Genomic DNA, 6000 nt, shown 5'->3' on the forward strand with positions numbered 1-6000 from the left:
TCCCTTTCAGGACACTAAAGACGGGTGTAGGATGGTGTTTTACAGTAGAAGGTAAAAGGGCAGATATTGTGACCTCCAGTGTTGGGAGTAAAGCGTTATAAAGTAGTTCCCGCATTGCAATGTAATTCCACTACTTTTAGCGGTAACTAGAAATGTAACTAATTACCTTTTCAAATTAAATTCCGAAACGTCACCCGACCTAACGGCGACACAATAAATGGTTTCCCCTGCCTATCTAACTCAAAAGCGGGCCACCTTTGTGTTATTGGCCGCTGACTTGGTTGAAAATTCTGGCAAAAATGCCAGGGCTAAACTACTGTACCTTCTTTTTTGGGGCATTCCTAGGCCTTTAATAGATAGGACACGGGGGAATGACATGCAGAAAAGGACTGCAGGTCAGAATTGAACCAGCAGCCACTGAGGCAAGGGCTGAGCCTTTGTATATGGGGCTCATGCTCTACCAGGTGAGCTAACCAGACACCCACTTGTATTTTCTTTCAGTTCTGCTTTGATGCACTTATACCAAGCGCATGCACATTATGAGTGGCAGTCTGAGACTCAAACAACAGAAAAGTGAGCGATTATACAAGTTACGGAAATACTGAGGAGTAGCCTAATAAGTAAAAAAAGGGTTTCATTCTGTTTTCTTTTTCATATTTAACAGTCAGCACAGGAAGCACAGATCAAGTGGCTTTGACCCAGCATGGCCAATAGCTAGTTCATGAACACGAGGGGATGTTGTGTGAACTCTGCAGGAAACAGAATCCCTCCACACCATGCATGCCACACACGTTCTTCAGCCTTTGCCACCTTTGTCTCAAAACAATCCAGAGAAAATCCATCAGCATTAGACTGTCACTGCACACAATAAATAGGCCTATTAAAACATATCGTCGCTGTCGGGTGAAAACCTTGTATGTCCAAAACCGTCGTTTTTCAGGAAATGAAAAAAAGGCTCATTTGAAAACATTTGATGGAGCTATTTACCTCGGACAAAGTCAGACGAAATTGCCTCATCCCTGTTTAAATATTTGTTAAACCCACAGGCAGACATAAACAGTGACCAATTGCATTCATTTATGAAAGAAAAATTGAAATGACGAAATATGGAGATACAAGGTTTCTGCCTGACAGTGACGATATGCATTGTTCTACTATTTACTTTTCATCATAGTGAAAATGGGTACAATCATAGATCAAATTTGACAGTTCTCTGCCAAAGCAGCACTAAAATAATATAGTTATGTGTGCATTAATAAGAGAATCGAAGCAGATATTTAAAAGTATGTATCACATCAATTAAAAGCAGAACTGGAGCATGAGAATGACGAAGCTAGCTCAGATGACATAAGCTGAATCGGATAACTGTCAAGATACCGTCTAAGTAGCATTCCCAAGAGAAGTATGGACTGATGAGATAACCTTATATAGTTACCTCAACTGTCTCAATGTTGCTGCTAGAAGCACACAAGTAGTTTTTCTTGGGGATCCTAAAGATCTCATACGTGTCGCAAGTTCCTGGAAAACCTTAGCCTTCAGCTGTTGTGGCCATGGCTGGAGAAATGGAAAGAGGTGACACCACTTTCAACAGCTGATGGATGCTCTAAAAGTACTGCACGTGTTATTTACAGAAACAGGATCACTTCAGCAGAAGAACTCCCACAAAAAAGCTGGAGACACCACATCTGTCTATCCACGCTCAAGCTCAAATCAGTGGAGCAGTGCACGCAGTGTCCACAACCATGTTGCAATGATCACAAGCAAGGGACTGAGATTTGTGATTACTGTGCTGACTGATTTGGGTTTGATAGGTGTCAGTCTATGAGCTGTTCCAGTAGTCCTTGCTTGAGCTTAGAGACTGCACATTTGAAAACACATGGAAAGCCCACATTTCAAACTGGGGCTTTGGGTTTGACAGACTTGACTGCTTACAAGTGAGGGAGGATGTAACAAAAATATGCTTTTAAGAAGCAATTATCTGATCAGATGTTTTTAGAGCTTGATGCAAACCAGGGACGAGGTCTGGCTATCTTCCATCCATTCATTTTAAACATTCTATTTTTAAATCTGTCTTTTGTGAATACCTTAATGTTATGGAAGTACATTTAGTACACATTTGGAGAATATTTTCATAGAATATGTTGTTCTTGAACAGTCTATTTCGCCCCCCCCATAAACAATCATCGGAAAAGGAGTGTCTGTAAAACTGTGAGTTCATTTTTTTGACCATCACAGACACGCTGTAATGACTATTTCTATTACCAGAATTTAATCCATTCAGTCCAATAATATTTGGAAAGAATAGCTGTATCATTGAACAATTTTATCCCATTTCCACAACAACGCAGGTTTGGTCGTCAAAGTTGAACCAAGAAGTCTGGCTGAAAGATTTAAGTTTTGGTTGTAATTTGACCATTTACCGTCATTTCTTTCATCCACATCTGACTACCCTCTGGGTTTGTTTTCAACCTGTACGGTATGATCGTTTGATCATCTTCATTCGTTATGTTCTGAGATTTTAACATTCCCTTTGGTGAGTTCACTGTTATAATAAAGCAAGAAAGGATAGTTTGACATTTTAATTATCACATAGCTGAACATTTTCTCTATGTTAGGCTACAAACCTGCACTATTTACCCTGATGAGGTTAGAGTAGGTGGATAGGAGCAGCTGTGGAGTATGGTACAGGTCAGGCTGCTGGCAGGTGAGTTGCACCCTGTTGCTGCCCGTTCAAAATACTGAAATTGCTCAGCGGCAACTGCTCGCTGTCTGAAAGCATCTTTACTGAGAAGATGCTCCTTGTGTAGTGAAGGCTTGGGAGGTTCTTTGAAAGTGCTATTGGACCAGTGTAGAGGACTGGGCATCACTTTGTTCAGGGAACCTATGAACTTCAATATACACAGCCACAGGAATTAAGTTTGTAATCCATCTTGCAAACATTTCTCTGCTTTCCTTTAAGACTTTCCCTTTTTCATACAGATGGCCTGTTTTGTTCCTCACAGCCTGTGCATTGTTTTTCGTCCACCATACCGAGAGAGGATGAGTGACAGAAAGAGTGTGTTGGGTAGAATGAAAGAGGGAACGAGATAACAAGAAAATAAGACAATGAAAGGATGACAAATTGAGACAGGGAAAGAGGCAGACAGGCTGGCTGACATGCAAATATTCCCCAGCGGAAGTAGCTGTCCCTTGTGATAGTGATCCTGTCATTTGAGCGAGGGCCTGAACAGAAGCAGCCGGCATACAACGGATCAGGACAGTTTATCCTGTTGGGCAGAGCGAGGGGACTGCTGATGCAAACAGATCCAGGCACAGGGATGGAGAATATACATTAGCATCTGTTACCTTGTAGCATCTTTCATACCAATTATCGCTTTGGAAAAATGTTGCACTCTTTTATGGGAAAATATATGAAATGCCATGATGATTATGGACAACTAATCAGCAAACACTAAATGAATTAACAGTTTTCGTTATTGATTATTTGTTCAGGTCATCTATTAAGCAGAAATACCACTATTCACTGCATAGGCGGACTGGCAATCTGGCAGTTCTGGGCCGATTTGGGCCGCTGGAAAAAAGAAGAAAAAAATGCAGCAACACTTGCGTATCACACTACTTTGACAAAAAATATGCAAGACTGTACGGCTGCAGCCTGAAGCCTCCCGTCTGGTGCCGTCGGGCTTCTACTTTTCAAAATAAAAGCTTGCATTTGGGTGTTTAAGAATGTAATAATATGTTTTAAATATGCAAGCATTTCCATTCTATTCTAAGATTGTGCCATGGTAGTTTATTTGAAGGTTTTATGAATTGCTCCAGTGTGTGTATTATTTCATTGTAAATGCCTGTAAGTGCACCTCATGCTGCTGGTGCCATAATCTCACGTGAGCCTGGTTTTTGCAATTATAAAGCAAATGATGTCCCCGTCTGAAATTGGGCCGGTAAGAGACGGAACTGCCAGGGCCGGATTTCTGTGCCAGTCCGCCCCTGATTCACTGCTTAGCTTTGAAATGTGAGGATGTTTTTTGGAATGTTTTCACCGTAGACTGTATAAAATATGGACGTAGTGTATGTGACGTCCATAGGAAAAGCCAAAATAAAGCTCAAAGTGGGCAGCTCCTAGGGGCTCAGACCGCCGCCACCTCAGCAGTGCCAAGTGATGGCAGCCACTCAAAGCCTGAATATAAAATGTTATTTCTCCACCATGACAACTTCATGTTTTTCCAGTTAGTTTGTCGCGGCAGATGGCTATAAATACTATGATACCCATGAGTCATGGGTGCTGTTGCTGTAAAAGAAGCCAGTCATTCTGGAATTCAAAAAGTGTTGTTACAGATGAGAACAAAACCAAGTCACTATAGTTGCCAATTTCATCTAAAATTGACCCAGACTTGGTGATCAAGATCAAGTGAAATGATTTAAACAGCAGATTGTATTATGAGTTTTCTTAAGGCATAATCTTAAACCACCTATTATCAATATGTCAAGGAAATGTAGCGTTTAACAAGAAGTGAATGACCCTCAGTTGCAAGAAAGTGTTGAAAAACTACAAAACGACTCGAATATTTGTCACAGCTCACTGTACTGAAAAGATCTAATAAGGATTTGGACGTCAAGTCCTCCAAACAACTGAATACCTCATTTGTCTCTTTTCACCCTGTGTTCAGGTCTCTGTTTTAGCTACAGAGTGAGACCTCTCAACTTCTGTAACATCTTTGTTGTCAGTCGCACATGCACAGTAGCTAGGTAAGGATTACAAGAGCTAGCTAGCTGTTTCTCCAACTTCGGCCTGCACAAGGCAGGATTAGCTGGGAGACTTCTTCTAAACGTGGGCGCACTTCCAACTTTGTGTGGAATACCTGCAGAACAGGGACATGTAAGTAGTTCTACTTCTTACTTCTCCACTTACATTTGTATGTGTACAGGCTTGTACCTTAAATGTTTTATCAAAGAACTAGATATGATTCAACTTGAAGACTTCCATGCTGATCCAACTGCTGGAAAGGGTCAAATGGCCAGTTCTGTTTTATTAAGTGCATTTCCATTCACCTGTCAAAACAATCTTAGTGGAGACAACGAACATTTGAGGAGATTTTTTTTTAAATATAAAAATAAAATAAGACAAAGTCCAAAATGAAATTGATCTGGTGAATAATTGATGGGATTTGTGAAGCAGTTACTTAAGAGAAGAAAATGATCAGATCAGATCAGATCTTTGTGGAGGGATGAGGAGACTATAACCCTGCTCACATTAATACACAAAACAAACAGAGATGCAATGTTTCCACAAGGTTTTCCATGATTTAAGGGTTGACTGGTGTTCTTTTGATTATCTTGTTGCAACCTCTTCTGCAGTGATTTAAAGGCACCCAACCGCAGAATTAGCACCACCAACTCTTTATTTTGATGCCTACAACTCAACAGTAGTGGAGGTAAACATGCAAACATGTAAACATTTCACATTTTCTTTTGCTGTTTTCCTGGAAATTTGGCTAACATTTGCATTATATTCTGATGGAAACAGGGCTACTAAGGGAAAACATATATATATTTTTTTACTTTTGGATCCTTAGGTACCCAAAATAACTCTTCCCACTTTGCATATCTACATCTACAGATTAATCAATATTGAAAAGATGTTGCATCCCTTTGTTGCACCCCAGATTTCTAAAATTCCAACATGTGGATGCAAAGGATGCTACTGTTTGATAATGTGGGAAACCACCTTAAATACACATAAAAATATGCTACCATCCCAAATAGCACACAGAACAACTTTGTTTCTGTTATTTTAATTTGGTCTATTTTATCTCTAATAAATTGCACAAAAGGCTCATAATGTGCAGTCTACCATCCAAATCCTCTGCCAAAACTAAGACCAACACGTCCCAACCATCAATTATATAACATTGTACATAAAAATGGTTTACAATATTTACAGAATAAAAATCCAAGGAATCAGCTCAATATAAATCAGTAGGATGATATATCAATCTAGCC

This window comes from Sander vitreus, chromosome 12 (genome assembly GCF_031162955.1).
Source record: "Sander vitreus isolate 19-12246 chromosome 12, sanVit1, whole genome shotgun sequence".
Taxonomy (NCBI): Eukaryota; Metazoa; Chordata; class Actinopteri; order Perciformes; family Percidae; genus Sander; species Sander vitreus.